General features: G+C 42.6%; 1 protein-coding gene across 3 annotated transcripts in view; it reads right to left on the reverse strand.

Annotated features, from left to right (window-relative positions):
• SPATS2L (spermatogenesis associated serine rich 2 like) overlaps window positions 1-11,704 on the reverse strand; it is an 83,009-nt gene extending 71,305 nt beyond the window's left edge. Inside the window, exon 1 of one of the 3 annotated variants that reach the window (XM_051787097.1) lies at window positions 11,602-11,704. The gene's annotated coding sequence lies outside the window, so the exon portion shown is untranslated. Of the gene's footprint in view, window positions 1-11,067; window positions 11,213-11,601 lie in introns of those variants that run through there. The other 2 variants (XM_051787098.1, XM_051787096.1) reach the window with 2 other exon arrangements.
• Between the last annotated feature and the right edge of the window lie 8,701 nt (window positions 11,705-20,405).

Below are 20,405 nucleotides of genomic sequence, written 5' to 3' on the forward strand. Positions count from 1 at the left end.
AAATCACCAAAAAGCCCCAACTAGAGACCACATCTAAAGATGTCCCCTCCAAGTAACACTAGGACACAGAGACAAGGGAATTTCAGGGATCTTGGTCTACTAACACCCTTCCTTTGCTTCTGAAAAAACATCACACCATGAATGCAAAAAGTAGAGCTGTGTGCCAACACTACATCATGTCATAACGACAGTGTTAACTTTGCCTTTACAACAATGTAAGTGGATCTGAAGTTCAAAGAAGAGAGCACCTCCTGTGAATCCCTAGCAGAAACTAGCCCAGCAGAGGGATGTACACCCTGCACCACCCACTGGAACAGGTCCTACTGCACTGCATCCTGCTCAGAAAGAAACCACTATACCCAGGGTCCAGCATATGTTATATGGTCTGATTCCACTTCACTCCATCGCAGTTGGCCTGATGTGTGGACAGGAAGAGGACTGAGAACTCCCAGCCAGCTATCGTCTACACAATTTCACACTCTGCTCTCCTCCGTGGCACTCCTACAAGAGCTGAACACAACCACAAAGCATGCTTGTACAGCACAGAGATTAGACATACTCCTTCTCATATAAAACTCCAATCCTTATTTCTCTCCATTTAGCATGGGGAAATGCTCTCTTTTCTTGGGCATTCGGATTCTAAGAATGGGATCATAACGAACAAAAACGAAGAATGAAATCAATTTCCAAATGTAAATATAATTCTAGCCTCTTTTGAAGTTTTAATAGAAAGGAGGAGCACAATTACCCAGGGGATCTTGGTCAGACTCTGTCATGAGTGTAAATGAGATCTCATTCCCATGTGGTATTTCACATCACAAAGGAAAGCACAGAGCTCTCACAGCCCTGAGACAGAAGGTTCCACGAAACAGTAATTTGTACGTCAAAGCGGCTTTTTCGTGGGAATGACATACAAATAACAAAATAACACCCAAAGTTTTTAAGTAAACTTCTCACGCTGGAACTTAACTGTTTCTCTGATGACTTAAAACATTTTTGCCTGGGCTTCAGCTGAAATGCTTGTGCCAGTCTTTTAGTTACAAAGGAATCTGGCTAAAATAAAGAAAAAATACAGTGTGGTTTTCTACTCTGCTAGTAAGTTTGGATAAAAGTAAGTGCTGGTGCAAATCCGGAATGCCTTCAGTGAACTCAGATACATCCCACGTTAGAGGAAATCAGTTTGCCTCAGTTTATTGGCATAGCATCTTCTATATGGATGATTTATTCTGAATTCATGTCTACATTTACTTTCCTAGGAACAAACATGCATTTACTGCTGCCACTGAGCCTCAGCAGCTGACTTACAAACTTGGTATCTCTGCTCCAAGTGCCTTTGAGATACCAAGAGTAAAGTTTATTCCAGTAATATCCACTCACCCACAAGACAGAGTCTGCATATTTTATGGTACACTAAAAAAAGTAACATCACATTTCTTTAACGAAAGAAAGTTGCATGGAAAACATTACATGCATGCAACGTGGCCAAGCTACCATCTCTAGCCCAACCTTTGCTTTCCAAACCATCAGCCTTCTGTTTGTTCTAGCTTTGCAAACTTGTAGTACATTGATGTTATTTTCCCATTTTATTTCCTAAGATATTTGCTGCTTAAATAGAAGAGGGAAGTGGCATACAAGAGCTACAACCTATCTTGCTTGTTTCCAAGGCCTCCTGGCTTTCACAGATGGACCTCTGCTCATATCACCCATAACTTTAGTCTTCAGTATGAACTGAAGTTTTCACATGTAAGCAAACCCCTTAACATCCATACCTGCGGATTTCGAACACTCACACTGTCTGACCACCTCATATTCACCTTGATCACAAATGTGTTAGAATTATCTCTGCTGCCTTGGTACATAAGTACCTTTCTTCTAGTGAATTATCTAAGTCAATGAACTTGAGAAGCCAGAGAAAAAACTCCTGGTGTATGTTCAGGACTACAACACATTGTAAAAGCTGACCATTAAAAGCAGAATTACCAAATTACAAAATAAGACTGAAATGATTACATGTTTTCATGGAATCACAGAATGGGTAAAGTTAGAAGGGACCACAGTGGGTCATCTGGTCCAACCTCTCTGCTCAAGCAGGGTCATCTCAAAGCACATGGCACAGGATTGCATCTAGACAGCATATGAATATCTCCAGTGAGAGAGATTCCACAACCTCACTGGGCAATCTGCTCTAGTGCATGGTCACTGCACAGTAAAGAAGGTCTTCCTCATATTTAGGTGGAACTTCCTGTGGCTATATTGTTGGTTTTATATGGGTTTTTTGGGGGGGTGGGGGTGTTAAACTTTAATCCATGAATAGGCACCTTTCTACAACTGTATTAACACAGACAGTTAATAATTTATGGCCTTTCTCTTAAGAGTCCATCTGCTGTATTTTCCATTTCAATTAACAGCAGATTACTTCCCAAAGCTCTTTCTGTGGTCAGTACTGCAAACTGAAAACGTCCAAAAATGTAGCGCATAAGAGTCCTTGAGCCTAAACGAGCAAAAGACAAAGCCTTTTAGGGAGTCTGGTCCCAAATTTGTTTAAAGACAAAATCCAACAAAACCAGCACGCTCAGCAGCAGCCCTCCCAAGCAGCCCCAGTAGCCAGCTGGCACCAGCTCCAGCGGTTCCCCACGCCAGCCATAAGGTCTGCAGCAGGAAGGCAGCTTGGCAAGAGCCCCACTCCCATACAGGTGGTGAAGCACCTTCACCACACTCCTGCCTTACAGACCAGCGTTTTGAAACGTGTTGTCCTTGCCCGGGTCCTTTTGGCACCGCAGAAAAACAGCCCTTTGCTATCACGCTGTTTGGCCACTTCTCTCTCTTAAACCACTTCTGAAGACCTGGGCTCTGACTTCACATGCAGCTCAAAGAGGGTGCAGAGCCTGGTGGGCCAAGTTCAGCCCAGAATGAGCACATACCACAATAGAAAATGTCTGGGGTTTGCCATCAGTAACAACAAGCCTGAGATTTTTCAAATCACAGAAAAGGAATCTTTAGTACTAGGTTAAGCAGCTCTCCAAATGAAGAAGATATTATTTATGTAAAATAGCGAACAGTAGTTTAACATCGTGCTTTTCGGTTTAAATAATGACTGCATTTACATTGCTTCATTCTTTTAATATGATGCAACAATGTTAATGATGAACCTTTTTGCAGCTTAACAGACCTTGCAACTACAAGATGATCCGTCTTCCATTTAAAAAGTCCCTTGTTACAGCTTAAGAAACCAGGTTTTGCTCTTTGGCAATTCTCGTTGAAATGCTTTGGAAGGTACCATCATTCACTTACAGGTTGATTTTCAGAGGACCTGACTGTACACAATTCCAGTTAAAACATCCTGCACTCAACATCTCTGAAATTCCAACACCAGGAAAGAAATTAAAAACTTCCAGCCTCTCCTCATCTACAGGGTAACATGCAAAATAATCAGGGTTGGATACAGTGTAACTTAAGAGAAGGAAATCAGGTGTTAAAATGCTAACCCTAATGTTAACCCTAACCCGAACCTCATCCTAGTAGCAAAGAAAAAGAAACCCCATCATTCTTTGCCAAGAGATCACAGAACCACAAAATGAGTCACAGTGGATGGGATCAAACTCCCTGCTCAAGCAGAGTCATCCCAGAGCACATTGCATAGATTAGGTCCATAGATGGTTCTGGAATATCTCCAGTGAGGGAGATTCTACACCCTCTCTGGGCAGTCTGTTCCAGTGCACAGTTACTTCATGGTAAAAAAGTTCTTCCTCGTGTTCAAGTGGAACTTTCTGTGCATCAGTTTCTGCCCATTGCCTCTTGTCCTTGGCACCACCAAGCAGAGCCTGGAACTATCCTCTTGGCACCCCTCTTTAGATATTTATTAATGAGGTCCCCTCTCAGTCATCTCTTCAGTGCAATCCTCATTGTACTCGTGGCAGTGCAATGCATGAATTTACACACATGACCATCTGTTGCAATATTATGCAACAGCAGAGTGACTTTCAGACCACCAAATCATGGAATCATAGAATAGTTTGGGTTGGAAGGGACATTAAAGATCATTTAGTTCCAAACCCCCAGCCGTGGGCAGGAATGCCAACCACTAGATCAGGTTGCCCAGAGCCCTATCCAATCTGGCCTCCAGGGGCAGGGTATCCACATCCAAACATCCTTGTTCGGATCTTCCTTGGTTTCATAGGCTTACTCTCTTCACTACAAAATGAAATACAACACTTCACATCATGGAGTATCCCTCACCCCAAAACACCCTGTGGACTCTGGACCCTCTCACAGGACAGTCAGACACTCCAGGCCTGAGCACTACATGGAGCAAAAGGCAGCACACTGCTGTAGCCTGCCCCACAGCTGTCTCTCATGCCATAATCCTGGCTAAGGACATAGAACCAAACTCCTACTCACATCAAAGTGCTGCAAAACTGCCAATACATGTAGAGCTCTGACAGGACCTTAGTTTGAAATATCCCTTCCCTAGAAACTAAGCTGCAGAGCACCTAGACTGCACATAGTTCGGACATGTGAAGAGTTTGTGTCCTTCACGACAGGAAAAATATGTGAGGCTACAGGCCACACTGTGCTGCAGATACAATAGTACACAATTAGAACCATCTCATATCAAAAAAGCCCAATGAATTTAATTTTAAAACTAACAAAAAAGGGAGAACTTAATATAAATATTTAAAAGATCATAAGGAAAGATATTGATTTTACACTAGTATCACAAAAGTGCAACTCCACCGATGTTGAAGATTTTCTGTCTTCAGCGTGTGCCAGAAAAATGACGACATTTTCCATAGTCTCCTTTCACTTAAAAGATAAACACAAAAGAATCACAGTTCTGATGGAAAGCTGATTGTCTGCTCTGCTCAAGGCTTCTCCAACACATCACTATTTGGATATTTATTTTACTTCTTTTAGGATAAAATAATAATTACTACATTAAAAAAATTACATTATCGCAATCAACTCTATGCCAACCATGTTCTTTTGTCTTCTGCAAAATCTTCTAATCCACCAGCAATTTGGTAGATAATCAGCATATGTAGACTAACAAGGCCCAAGAGCACAAATACTTCAGACAGGTACATGGTTTTAGCAACAGACAAAAAAAGGAGAGCTGTTTTTTTTGAGTGACAAGGAAGCAATGACAATGGGCCAAACTCTGTATTTGTGGATTTCATTGAGTATAAGCCCTAAGAGAATCTGGCTCTAAATTAGTAACATATAAAATGCTGCAAGCACACAATTTCCAACAGATCCTTAACCAAAAGGTCAAACCTGAGGAAAACCTCATGAGAGCTAGGTAAGTCCTGATCCTGTATTACCACCGCATAGAAAAGATATTCCCTGTAATTCTACCCTTTCACTCTCACCTCATGAGCTTCCATTCCCACTTGAGTGACTAAACAGATACAATCAGACTGGTTCTGACTGCCAGACCTCCTTCTGGGCCCTGGGATCTTCCCCAACTTTCCTCCCCACCAGGGCTCCTTCCAGCCACCATGTTCTGCTCTCTTCACTACTACAAGCCTCCAGGCACTCTTCTTACACAGCAGCTGCTCTAGTTCACCTGTATTCTCCTCACACTGCAGACTTTCCCCAGGCACCTCCTGTCCTACCTGTGCTAGAACTCTGCATCTGATAGTAGACCTGATCTTTTGACTCCTTTTTCCTGTTCTTGCCTGACACTTCAGACCTGGCTGCCTCTCGCCTGGCCAGATGAATCATCTAGTCCTTTCTGGCTTCCACTTGTTTGTATACACTGTAATTTGGTTACTGTGGAGGAAGAAACTCTCAAGGATTTTAACAAGAAGTAGGTTTCTCTCTTTCATCCTAATAACAAGATGGGAAACCTCAGAAGCTGTGGGAACAGATGGCAAAGCTTATCTCCACCTGAGTGCTGTGCAAGCAGTTTATCTCCACACCACCCTTCACTCCAACATATCCAGCACACAGAGCACAAGCTCCAATTCTAACACCAAAGCATAACTTCATGCCAGCACCTTAACAAACCAGCCAACTCAAAATTTCTAGCCAGAACTAAGTTATTACTGGAAAACAGAAACACAGAAAAGGCAACATTTCATTCAGACCAAGTCCAAAAGACCACTAAATCAAATTCTACACAGGTTAATGTTCCTGCACAAGACAGTTATTGCTTCCATTAACACATAAAGGAGAAGTCCCATAGTGATGACATTTTGGGACTCGTAGGTTTTTTCACTACTAGCATAAACCAGAGCTCTGAATACATTCCCATTGAGAAGTACCACCACACCCAAGCTGCATGTGCAGTGCTTTTATTGCATTTAATTTTACACAGAGAACCCTACATGACACTGTAATTTAAATACTAAAAGTGGATAGCTTAAGTGTAGTACAGAAGAGGAAGCCACAAAGTGGATGTGCATGGGACAATACATACTGAAAGCTGGTTTTATATATTACTAAGTAATTTAGTCTGAAAAGACCATTTGACTACATGCTTGAGCTTAGACTCATCCAGAGTCCAAATACTCTTTCCTGGCAGTTGTACTTAACCCAATCAGAAAGCCTCAAGTCTTGATCTGCCACCATGCACTAGTCTTTAGCAGTGAGGAAAGCCAGGTGCCATGGACAGCACTCAAGCAGACACTTCAGTGCTGAACCTTCAGGGCAAGTATTGCACAGGTTTCTAAAAAAAAAAATCAGCCAGGATCCTGAAGAGCTACCACCACTCAGAAATGTCTCACAGCACAGACAATATCTTTTGGTGCTGTTCCAGGTAAGACTCAGTCAAACACCACAAATTCTTGCTCAGATTTTACATAAAGCTGGGACAACAAACACCAGTCTACCTCTCCTGAACACAAGGTGTTTATTTTGAAATGCTGCCAGGCAGGTTGGCCTTACCAGCCCAGAAAGATAACTCCATGAGCCTGCACTGTCAATATACCAGTGGTAGCTGCTCCTTGAATGCTAACTCAAAACACACCCACAACTTTCGAGGATAGTCACCTCCCAAGAAATCATTCTGACAATTCACTTGGCTATGCACAGCATGAACAGATAACATTGCTCAGCACCACTCAGGACATAAAACAACATCAGCCCTCTTAGAAGCACAGGCTTAAGTTACCACTTAAAAAAAAAAAAAGAAAGAAATAGAACAGACCTTCAAAGAAAATCCAATAAAACTGTACCAGTTCACACAGGCCAAAATCTGTCCCCAGCCCTGAGCAGCAGCACGCCAGTATTCACAAACAGGTGAGGCTTCTCTGCCATTTGAACTCTTGCCTTTCCAACACTTGGGAGATACATCTGTCAGTAATTTAAACACTGGACACAGTACACAGCCATAGGCATTTTTTTTTCAGTCAGCAAACCACTAGAGAGAGTACTGAAAGGCCTATTATGAAGGCCAATCGCTATCCTTTTCTTGAATGACCACATGAAAATCAGTGACTGTTCCACAATGGATTGAAAGGGCCTTTTGTCTGAAGGAAAGGACAAGGAGTCACAAAGTATTGCAGATTCATTTGTAATTCTTGGGTTTTGAAGAAACTGCATAACTTCAGTTAAAAGCAGATCAAGAAAAGAACAAGCTTTGAAAATGTTATGCCACAGTCCTTTCCTACTATGTACATGCAGAGCGTATTTTTAGATTAGTCTCTTTTGTATTACAAAAAGATGGGCAGCCATTCTGTATTATTGTTGTTCTACAAGAGAAGTTTAAAACACATGCAGAGTTTTGACTTTATTCCCAAACCCTAATTAGGGTCTGCAGCACTATTTGCCTTGTGTAAACAGAAAATCATCAGGAGCTTTTTTGGTACAACATCTAGTAGAAGTATAATTGTACTGGGATAATAAGTGAAAGCATTGTCAGTGTTGCTTAATAATCAGTTTAGTAATTGAGCAAATTTGGCACCACTCATAAAGTATAAGATGGCCTATTCAAGAAAAAGACCTTTTTTTATATTGAGAAACAAGCATTAGACTCTAATTTTGAAGTCTGTTTCTGAAGTCCCTCACAAAAAGAGGTCAATTACTGCTGACAACTTCCCAGAAGTAAGAAATGTTTTACTTCTCCACCCACCCCAATCACACTTCAGTTCCCGGATTTTATGTGCAAAAATGCACACACACTCAAAATGGGATTTACACACCTGATTTCATTACAGCGTTTCTAAACAAGCTTCACATGGACAAACTTTCAGCAGGAATGACGGTAGAAGCTAATAAACTAAACCAGATTTCTTCTACCCCATACTCAGAACTAGGGAATTACTGTACTGCCATTCAGAAACAAGAGTCACAGCTATCAGACTTGCCCTCTTCACCCATATGTTCCACCCATGTACTGTGAAGCTAAACAATCAAAAAGTGTCAGTTTTCACTCCCCAGCTTCTTTCCACATCTCAAAATTTATACTCCTTGCGCTCCCACTAATGGCACCTGAAAACAAAATTTTGCACACACTGTTGGTCAAGGTGCCAGTTGGATTTAGCTCTTCTGACTGCCCTATCAAATTACATCAGGCAAGGAGCTGGTCCTTGGCATGTTACCAGACTGCAGTACCGGTGCCAAAATCTTTTCTGCAGGAAGCACCCATGATGCCACTTCCAGATATACATCAGAAGCAGAAGTCCTGCCACGATAAATATACCCACAAGGTAACTACACACCCCATCATCTCATGGTCTCCAAAACAAGAGCTTAGAGTTCTTAGGGCTGTAAAGAGAATCTTGAAAATGCAAAGCAGAGGCAAAATAATGCTACACCACCTTCCTGAAGCCCAAGGTGCTCAGAAACCCCCAGGGCATAGAGGTGTGAAGTACAAAGCCCCCTGCTAGTCTCCATGAAGTTCAGGGCCAAATTCTTTGATATAATAATGATATGGAGCATTGCTTTCAAACAACTATTAGGAGGGGAAGGTGCCCAGTCTAAAATAAAGGTACTTTGCTACCGAAGTTAACTATTTCACTACCATTTGTTTTCAAGAAATCAATGAGAAAGCTAGTGAAGCATCTGAGGAGGGAAGGTGGGAGGAAGAAAAGAAAAACTGAAGGACTGGAACAGTGTAGAAAAACATGGAGGAGACAGCAGCATCAGCTATAGGTATGGAGTTGTATTTCCCTGGAGTAACATAGACAATAAAATCCTTAATATTAGCTACAAGTCAACTACAATTAACAGTTAACTGTAAATTATTTTTCTTCCCTAGATCTTTGTGCAAAGTCTCACCGTCCTTGGGTCTTCTTCTCCAAGTCATTACACAGCTTTACTTTTATCCTCCAGTGCACAGTGCAAAGTGGAGTTTGACCTCTCCTATAGATTTGTAAAGTGCCACACCAGACTATTTTGAGAAAATGGCTGAGGTGGGGTTTTTTTGTATTCCGCATGACTAACATTGCTTATAACAGTGTCTAAAGACCTCTAAGACTTGGCCTCTAAAAACGTGCCAGGAAACACAGTCCCTAGAATGACAACAGAGGCCCCATGTGTGGGTGAAAAGGAACACAAATATACCAGTTAGGGGGAATTAATACCAAATACAGGTTGCCTACAACTGCTGATGGGCATAGCTTTGGTACTTCCACGATTGATAGAGAAAAACTCAAAGAAAATATAAAACACATCGTAGACCACTGGAATATTTTTGTGCTTTCTCTTTAAAATAGAGTTCCAGACATGTATTTCCTTGAAATTCGGGCAATAGCAGGAAGGTGTCCTGACATAGCCTCATTTCCGTTTTTTTGAGCCAGAAGGACTAGATAAGAATAACTGATCTAAATTCAGAACCAAACCTCTCTCAACACGGAAAGATGCTTGTGTTCGATTTTTAGGCTCATTGCTACATGTCAGACAAAACACTAATTCTCAAGCACCGGCTTCTTCTCAGGCATTTGCCTGGGCATAAGGACTGTGGAAAAGGACTTTTCGCTTTAAGAATAACCCTGAGAACATTTTGAAGGGTACTTAATTTAATTCATCTTAATCATAACACTTTCTTACACAGTAAATTTTCCAGAGTTGTGACCTTACCTCCTTGCATGGTTATACAGCACCTGACAGAGTACAAGCCTTATCTTGATTAGTGTCTCATTACATTTAACAGATCCTGCTGTTCTCATAAAGGACCAAACTCCTTCCACTCCCATAACACAATTAGTGGGAGAACACTCACAGCCTAGCAGCAGCGTTCAGCTCCAGCAGTTTGTGATGGCGCCTCACAAAATTCATCAACCTGTTCTGACCTGGAAATCATTCTGCACTTGCACGGTTTGACTGCATTCACAGAAACAATTGTGGCAAGGGCACAGTGTCCTGCTCACGGCAGCTTGAGGACTCTAGCCAGTGGCATTCAACAGGTTACCATTCAGGGTTTCTTTCATGGCCAGTGCAAACTATATTCCTAGTTAACCTGACATTCTGCATGTAGCACTCTTTTCCACTTTCTATGTAGAAAGTTTTTAGTTTACCTTCCTGAATCATCACGTTTTGGAAAATACTTTATGATTACATTAGGAGCTCAAAGAAACAGAAGAAAGATGTTTTATGCATACACTGGTAATTCAAATTTAAAAGTTAAGAAAAAAGAATTGCCACAGAAGATCATTAGTTGCCTTGAAGCACATTTTCAAGCTGAAATCAACCAAATCAATCCAGTGGAATGTGACCTGGAATGAAACAGATGGATTTTCTGTGGTGCCTCTTAGCTCTCCTAAAGAAAACAAATTTGGTAGTACCAGTGATTCACAGCTCAGAATGATGAGGCTGAGGGTGGGGAAGAAGCTTACACTATTAATTTACAGCTCAACAAAGCAGGCATTGCATTCTGATAGAGAATAAAATACTGCCAGCTGCCACTGTTTATCAAAGAATTCCATATCTAATGATTAATATTTTATGCACAGTAAAAAAGACAATGGAGATTAAAAAAAAAACTAAACAAAACCAAACACAAAAGCAACAACAAAACCCCCTATCACCTTGTCTGTCTTTTACCTCGGCGCAGATAGAAAACACCCCAACAAACCAGAACACTCAAACGGGTGGATTTGTGCAGAAAGACGAGCCGGGGTCTACCTTGAGGAGTGTCGGCGCTCGCAGCAGCGTTCCCACAGCCCGTGCGAGAGCCCAGGGCGGCTTTTCAGGAACGACCGCGCCGCTGGCTCAGCGCGTCTGCCCGCGAAGGCGGCCGGGCACGGGCGGCTGCGCTCGGCGACACCCGCCTCCCCGGGCGCGCAGTTAATCATTTATGGCCAAGGGTGCTACGGAACAGCCTTGGACAGCCCAGCCCCGCTCGGGCTCCGGCGGAGCGGCGGCCGAGGGCGAGGGGCTCTCGGGCGCTGGCGGAGCCGCTCCGGGCGCACGCCGGGCGGGGTCCAGGAGCCGGGGCCGGCCCGGCTGCGGTCCCCGCGCCGCCAGGAGGGGCCCGCCCGCCTCCGCGGCTCGGCGCCGGGACCCGAGGCGATGGAGCGGCGGGTGGGGCGCCGCGGCACCACGGCAGCCGCACCCCTCCCTCCCTGCCCGGCACCTCTCGGCACGGAGCTCCCGGCGGGCTCGCCGCCGCCCCGCGCAGGTGCCGCGGAGGGGAGGGCAGGTGAGGGCAGCGCTTACCTGGTGCGGCCGCGGCGGAGGCCGAGCGGGGGCTGAGGGGCGGCTGCGGACCCGCGGCCGTGGCACCGCCGCCCTCCCGCGGACACGCCCCGCGCCCCGCCCCGCCCCGCGCGCCAGCCCCGCCCCCGGCCCGCCCCGGGCAGCGCGCGGGGCCGGGGGCGCGCGGGGCGGGAGCGCCGGGACCCGCCGGGAGCGGCCGCGGGGAGCGCGGCCCCGTCCTGCCGTCCGTCCTGCCGTCCGTCCTGCCGTCCGTCCTGCCGCTCTGCTCTGTGGCACGGAGCGGCCCCCGCGTCCCGGGCGTTGGCTCCGGCCGCGGGCACATAATTTACGTGTGCCCGGCTTGCCACGCACAAATAAAGACCTGCGACGCGCAGTGACACCGCTGAGCCTCGTGTAAAGAACTGTTCACGAACCTCTCGCTAAGCAAAAGGAAACGGGCGACATCAGTGATTGCCAGAGGATGAATTTCAGCCTCGAGAAGAGATGACCGAGAGGGGACCTCATTTGCGCGTATATCTAAAGGGAGGGTGCCAAGAGGATGGATCCATTCTCTTCTTAGTGGTGCCGAGCAATAGGATAAGAGGCAACAGGCAGAAACTGATTCACGGGAAGTGTCACCTGAACATGAGGAAGAACTTTACTGTGCAACGGCCACACACTGCAACAGGTTGCCCAGAGAGGTTGTCAAGTTGCCATCACAGGAGATATTCTGGAACCATCTGGATGCAATCCTGTGTGTGCCATGTGCTCTGAGATGGCCCTGCTGAAGCAGGGAGGTTGGACCAGATGACCCACTGTGGTCCCTTCCAACCTGACCCATTCTGGGTGGCAAACAACGAGACTATAAAAACTTAAGTTTTTCAGCAATCAGTGTTCTACAATACTATCTAAAAGCTCCAAATAAAATACACAGTCAGGGTTGCTAAGACAAAGCTAAAGGAGCAATAAATAACTATCCACTTAAATTTAAACACTAGAATGCAGAGGTACAACCACATGCTGGGAACAACAACCACCAAAAAGAGCAAATTTTCCATAAACAACTATAATCTGGATTTACTATCAGTTATTGGTGCCTTACACTGTCATCACATTTCCCTTAACCCAGACACATACCAATTCTCATTTTTGTTAGCAATGTGTGGCACAAGTACTAGAAAATCAGTGTTCCCTCTCAAAATGGTTGCAGACCTCTTTTCCAGCTAGCACAAAGGAGACTTTCTTGGTCATAGCACACCTCTACTTAAATCCCTGCTCTCAGCCAGGAAACTAACTTCTTTCACCTTCAAACACAGTTTGGAAGCAGCATTTGGGCCTTATAATTTTCAACCAAGGATTCGCAAACTGCAGCATTGAAAATCATTCAATGTGCAATTTATAATAAAAATGTATCCGACCCACCTGCAGGGCTGGCAGTGTTTCCTCATGGCAGGAAGGTGGGCTGGCAGAGAACCACCTCAGTGTGACAGTTTCTACTCTAATGAGTCAGAGTAGCTTCCTTGAATGGACTCATCCACCGGCTGCAGAAAGCTGGGTATGAATTACATATTCAATGGTGTGGTGAGGCCACAGGTTCAGAATTACCATTTCACTTGGAATTGTGTCTTCAAAACTATTCGGATCTTCAGTACATACTGTTTTATTTTAAACAACATAACTTTGAATGTCCAGGCTTGTATTTGTGTTGTGAGAGTGCTCTTTATAGTAGTGCTGACATTTATCTGCACGCTAAACAGTATGAATTTTGCCTGGGAGTTTTGGAAATGACTCTGAATTTCAAGAGAATAGTGGATTATATTCATAAAACAAGGGTGCCACTGACCTTTCAGCACAAGAGAATAGATGTGAATCATGGACCTGAGACTCATGTAAAGGAACACAGTGGAAACACATAGGATGAAAGGCTCTAAAGGCTTTACAAATTATATTTGGATGGGGGAGAGCAGGGAGAAAGAGAATGTGGGAAAAAGAAGAATGAAAAAGGATCCTGCTGTTTAGCTCATGCATAAACTGTATGTGCTCAGCCAAAGGTCACTCCTTTTATTTTCTCATTAACTTCAATGACAGTAAATGGTATATGAAGAACAATCTAAAAATAAGAACAGCCAGAAATAGCTTAGGTTTTTGTGTGACAGCATAGCAGGAAGAAAAACCTGAACTGAAACTTCATTCCAGATCTTTACTTTGGGCTTTTGAAAATGTAGTGACTTTGAGTTAATTATTTAAGATGAACTGTAAATCTCTTTAGAAAAGTTAAACGAAAATTAAGTGGTCTACTTTTTATGTATTTTCCAAAACAGTTTTTATACTCTGTCTATGCTGAAATTAATTCCCAAGGTTGGGTTTGTTTTTTTTTCATCTACCACTGTTGGAAGAAATTATGTATTTGGACAGTTTTGAGGGGGGAGTTGTCTGGGTACTAAACACAAGTGAGAAATCACTAAGTAGGAGGCTGAGTTGTAAACAAACAGAGAAGGAATAACAGCTTTGGAAAGCCTTCAGGTGCATTCAAAAGCTGGCACAAGGAATTGCCATCTGCAGCAACTGAAAGTAGAGGCTGGAATGGGAACATAGAAGGGAACACATATATTCTATAGTTAGGATCATGAATAGCTTCTTCAAACAAATCTTCAGGGAACAGGAGCCCTTCATATAGAGACTGATGCAACATATCCCAGCTTTTTCTTCTAGGGAATAAAGGGCCGATATCTAGAAGCTGATCTTCAGACAAGGTGACACAGATTCTACAGCAGCACTAAAGGAGTTTTAGCATTATTCCACCAGATTTTTAATTTTTGCAGAAAATGTGCAAATCTGCATTGACTTGCAGTATATTTGGCTGGATGCTGAGCTTACAGCTTCAAAAAGAGGACACCAGCTGCCCAGAGTTTAGTTCTCATCTTCCATTTATGCCAAGTAGCAGTATGAACCTTATGGTCAACACACGTTGCAGTCGTTCAGTTTTTCTGCAGAGGATAGTAATTGATAAAGGTAAAATGATAATCAACAACAATTAAGCATCCCAGCTAGAACACTTGGGCTATATTAGAAGTGAGATGGACTGGTCAGAGCACCAGCTTTGGATTTTGCATTAAATCCCCAGTTCATAATTTCCTACACAACCGTGGTCATATTTCTGATGTGACCCCAGACAACTCATTTAATTTCTAGGGGCCTCAATTTTCCATCTGCAAAAGAAGAAAGGAATTTCCAGACCTCAGTGTACATGACAATTGTGAGACACTCCAGGTGTAGCTGTACAATGCAGCAACTTTGGCAGTAAAGGTGCCTTTGTGATTTCCTGCTCTCCTGCAACCTCCCTGACTCCATTCTGGCACTATAATCTGTTATTCCATTCGGTTTATGAAACTTACCCGTGGATTAGAACCATTGAAATAACTTGGGCTAAAAATACCGACTCTCTCCTTTCTTTAAAAATTTTTATGCTGAGATCCAGTTGATACTGAAGCTCCAGCAGCTGGCAACCTGTCATGAAAAGGACCTTGAAAACTGACATGTCACACTCTAACATCAGATAATGAGCTGTAGTAATACAGAGGGATGTCACAGCACAGCATTTGTAAATTCATTGTTTCTGAAGGGGAGGAACACCCCTCACACATGATATTGGTTTGTATATTGTCCCACTTGACTACTGTTGGGGCTAGGGATGGAACAGGAGCCAACTGAATGCAAAGGTAAAAAAATACATCCCTATGAAATAGTTGTATCGCTTCACTTCTTCAGACACCTACTGCTCCCACAACATTGACAGACTCCAACACTTCAGTTGCATCCGTGGTACCACATCTTTTTGGACTGCTTCTTGGCAATCAGTTTTAAAGTACTACCTGAAGCAGGTCACTGCCATTTTCCCTGGCTTACAGATAAGAGACAGTAGCACAGAAAGAAACGGTGCAGATAACTTCCCAGCTGAAGAAACAGGACATGGGTCTTCCAAGTCCTGCCCAATGAACTAACTAAAAAGATTTATCTGCTATTCAGTGAGGTCTATTGCCTCTCCAAAGGGACTGTGTGCCATGTGCAGCAAAAGGACTGGAGACCACGGAGCATGGAGGAAAGGTGTCTGGAAGGGAACCGATGTGTGTCTCTCTAAATACGTATTTGTGTGTTGGTTTCAATACCAGATTCAGTGATTAAAAGTTTGTTAATTGGCAACAAATTAAATCAGTTGAAATTCCCCTGGCAGAAAACTGTTTCTGGCTCACAACAAGGGAAAATTGATTCAACACAAAAATTTGGAAATAAACTGGTACAGTCACAGTGGTCTGGCAACAGATCTGAGAGTGAAGATACGGAAAACAGCAAATTACGTAGCTTATGTTGTACAGCAGTTGCTAATCTAGGGCATAAATGTAACAAGGGGCTTTTAAGCCAGGAGAAGGGCTGATAATAACATTTTATCCTGGCTTTTGTTAACAGCAGTTAAAAACTGCAACGTTAACGGAAAGAAGTTCAAAGAGAGGCACCAGAAGTGATTAACAGGGATATGTCTTCAGGAGATAGATGTTTACATGCTCGGCTTAGGAGAAAGCAGCCAAGCAAAGAAAAGACAGAAGGTCCTTTCAAGGGCCCTGTGTGGAGTCCTAAAGAGCATTATATAGAGTATCAACAAGGAAAGAAGAAAAAGAAAATTCATGAGAACTATAAAAAATTCTGACAGTCACAATGGACCAAAACTCTAGAGAGGCCGTGTTTCTGTGTGTTATCAGTAGAAAGTTGTATTCCTCACTCAGAAAAATTTTAGAAATAGAAAAGCCTCTCCATTTGCAAGAAAAAAAATCAAGGAAGGCAGCTTTTTTAGCTTTCAAAGCAGGTCAAATTCAGAAAGGATAATTCACAACCCACACATAAGTCAATGGCCATTATGTTTGCTCAGACAAGACCTGAATTTGATTAAATAGTTATGAGCATGCAGACTATATAATACATAAACAAAAATTTGTTTTGCAATGAGATTATTTATATTAAAGATAATTTCAACTGCTTCTCCAAGATCTCATATTTAGTTAAAAATGCAATGTCCTCAAATGACTGTGACAGTCAAAGTGTAATATTTTAAGAAATATTTTTATTTTTACTTTTCTTGTTTGTTTACTTAAGATTGGCAAAGAGGCTGGTTAAAACCTTCACAGAAACATGCAGTTGAAAAAAAGAACCTGAGCATTATCTGATTCCAGAAGCAATGCAGCTGTATCTTGTAGTATCTAATGTTTCAGAGTGAGTGGACTTGAGCAGGGTGGTAAACACTCAAGAATGACTGAAGTTCAAAAACAAACAAAAAGAAGCCTTGAGCTCACTCTTGTAGTAAATGGGAAAGAAGTGAGGGAAAGCTTGGCAAAAATCAGCATAATAGTAGGCTTATTGTTGAATCTGAAAGCTTCATTTTCTAACAGTGTCCCTTTTCTGGGAAGCTGCACAACCACTCTGAAAGCACTTTCTATAGAGATGATAAATCTATGGTGCAGATTTATGCACATTCAGATTAAGTCAGGAAATCAGTAATGAAAAGGATAATTAAATAGAGAGACAAAAACCTAGAAGAAAAATTACCGAAAGCCCCCCAAAACAAACACAGCTAACAATGCACCATGATATATCAGGTCCTGGGATTCTGACTCTGACTTTGGCACCCATTCTTGCCTGAGCAACACACAGGGTGAACAACCTCATCCTCTTCCTCACTGTGGTTCCCAGGGCTGTGGAGAAGGGCACTCTGCACAGCAGCAGATTCTGGGCTGTAGCAGAGTGTGTGAACAAGATGAGGCTTGATATCTTTGGTCCTCTCTCTGTTTCTTTTTGCACAAGCTCTTAACTCATCAATGGGTGGAAAGGCATAGGAAGAAAAAATATTCTATGCTTATATATGGGATTGTTTGAGTCCACAGCCTTCCTGCTCCTGAGGGAGCATTTGAAAAGGAGGGGAAAGATACAGAGACAGCTCTCAGTGACATCAGCCAAACTCAAAAAGAAAAAAAAAAAGCTGTGGTTGGCTGGAAGAGTTCCTGAAATGGTTTGCAGTCCCGTGATGTTAAAGCTGGGTTAATGCTCATCTTTTTGAGGACTTCCACCATGCATTCAGGGTGCTGGTGTGCACTCAGCACTAAAGAAACAGCCAAAGAGGTGTCTCCATTAGGAGCAGTGATAGACTCCTGCTCTGTGGTTGGACTAGACCCTGGGCTAAAGAGACTTGTCTCACTGTTTAGCTTCAGGCATCCAACTTAAGTGCCTAAGCCAGCAGCCTCTGTGCCTGGGCTGTCAGGGAAGCTATAGGTGTCCCTTTGACTCTGCAGGAGCCTTCAGCCCCATAATCACCAGAGCTGGGTGCCTGAAGTTGAACTATGAAAAACCTCAGTGCAGGGATGACCTTAACAGTTACAGTGTTACTTGAGTTACTTTACTGCAGTGCTTGCCTGTAGGTAAAATACCCTCAGTAACCCCGAGGCAACTCTTGTCATTGTCTAACTCCAGCAGCCTTACTGCTTTATGTTCTGAAAGGGTTTGGTCCACTCCAAAACCTTCAGCAACAAGAGAGCAGGGGGTAGCTCTGGTACATTGCTGTCCTCTGTCTGGACTTGATACTGCAAGCAAAAAATCTGAGGGTTCATAAGCTAAATGAGAGCTTCTGAACATTACAGTCAAGTAAGGGAGGTGCTTTGAGAGCTGGCTCTTGTGACACAGAGGTCACTTTTTCCCTTTGGACTTTAAAAGATGTACAGCCAACTTAGAGTGTTGACAGTAAAGCAAACACACTGGCTGAACAAAATGTAGCAAAAAAGCCCTTTTCTTTTGCATGACTGTAACTCTAAAGCATGCAAACTTAGTACTGTGTCATAGTCCAGTGTGCAAACTTCTGCAGCTTTGAAGATGTGGTGTACAAATGCTGCAACTCTGTGAGAATCTTTAATTTGGCACCATAACTTTTTAATTAATTTATTTATTTACTTACTAAATCTTGTCCCACTTCTCTAAAGTGGATTCAGTCCTAAATGTCTGATTAATCTCACATGGGAGCTAAGGACAGATGCAGATGAAAAAAACTGACATCTAAAAGATGTGGATCTGCTTCCAAGTTTTACAGTACAAAATGACCTATAGTAGAAACTATTTATAATCCTTTCTCTCACATCAGTGGACACAAAAAAAAAAAAAAAAAGAAATGCTACTTCAGCCCTTGCCCTCCTCTCCGTTCTGCTAACAAGAATAATTTACAACAATTGGAACTTTTTTGACAGGGGCTGGGCGAGTTTATAGGTGACAATTTACTTTCTGCTATTAATACACCAAGTTCAGTTTGAACAAAACCCAAAAATCTTGAGGTAAAAACCACTGTATCATTTACTAATCATACAAATCAAGACAATCTCCCTTAAACACTCAATCTGATAACAAAGTATTCCCCTGTCATTTGGAGATTTAGGGGAGTTTAACCGACACTTACATTTGGAGTAAGGAACAAATGTATGTAACAGGGAGCGATGCAAAGTAGGGACCACACTCAGGGCTTTGCATATGGACATTACTCTGGTCTCCTTCACATCAAAAAGTCATCTGCACAAAATAATCCTAGCCAGAAGGAAAAAGAGAAGAGCAAAAATATTCAGTGCTTTGAAGTGTGGTTTCAAGATCAACATGAAACTTATCTGAGAAGTAATGTAAATAACAAAAGTGGCACATTTAAATTATGATTTACCTACTGAACTCAGGAGTTTGGAAGTTGACGCTGTTGTTGATACAGTGACGTCTGACAGTATTTGAAAAAAGGGTTGGCCAACAGGCAGAAACATATAATCAAGCTGGAAAAAAACAACAAATGCAAGTATTACAGCTTTAGTGTTATTACACAGCACACAGGAAATTAAAGTACTAAAACATAGATAATAATGACAGAAGAAACTACAGGTATCAAAAAAACAAGGGGGAAAAAGGGTTGATCAATCAGCACTGTGCTTTAGAAGTACAATGATCATAGCAGAAAATATGGCAGCAAAGTGATTCAGAAATTACCAAGGTAACTTAAGGTTTAATATGGAATGATGCCAAGCATAGATTTTGGTTCATCTCTGAAAAGATTGAAGTGAAGCTCAACACTGTAGAATCCAAAATCTTCAAAAGCAAAAGGAAAGTGTCCCCATGGCTCTGCACCAGGAAAGCAACACCTTCGTTCAGCAAGGAGAGAGTCCCAGCTCAGAAAGTGCCTCACCCATGGCTGCACAGGAAGGCTGTGTGAGGACTGAACACAGCCCTCCACCAGGAGCCTACCTTAGAGTAGCTGTTGGAAGTTATCCTAAAATTATATGTGCTTAAAACAGCACTGGATAAAACAAGAAAAAAATCCATCTAGATGCAGTTACTTGATTTAATGCACAAACACAGCCTGCTACTTCCAAAGACCAGAAAGGACAGCTCAGGGACTAAGAGAAGACAGAGGTGACATTAAAAAAAAAAGAAGACAAAACTGAAAGAGAGACATATATGTATGTATATACACAGTATAAAAAAAATAAACAAAACCACAGCATTGGGGTCATCCTTTGTACAAGTGCCCTACTGCATGTAATAGAAGTCATGCTCCCCAAGTCTTCTAGAATATAATGAACATGTACCATTTGTGACCCAATTTATTATACAAGAATACAATCCCTTATTAATTAAAATCCTTAGTCTGGCTTCAAATTTTTATGAGAAAGATGATATTATTCTATGCCAGAGTACTTCTCCCTGAAGGATACATAAGGAGTTAACTCACACATAGATGCATGTTGTTACTTATCAGCACTTCA

This window comes from Manacus candei, unplaced genomic scaffold (genome assembly GCF_025592945.1).
Source record: "Manacus candei isolate 608988 ecotype Guabito, Panama unplaced genomic scaffold, ASM2559294v1 h1tg000023l, whole genome shotgun sequence".
Classification (NCBI taxonomy): Eukaryota; Metazoa; Chordata; class Aves; order Passeriformes; family Pipridae; genus Manacus; species Manacus candei.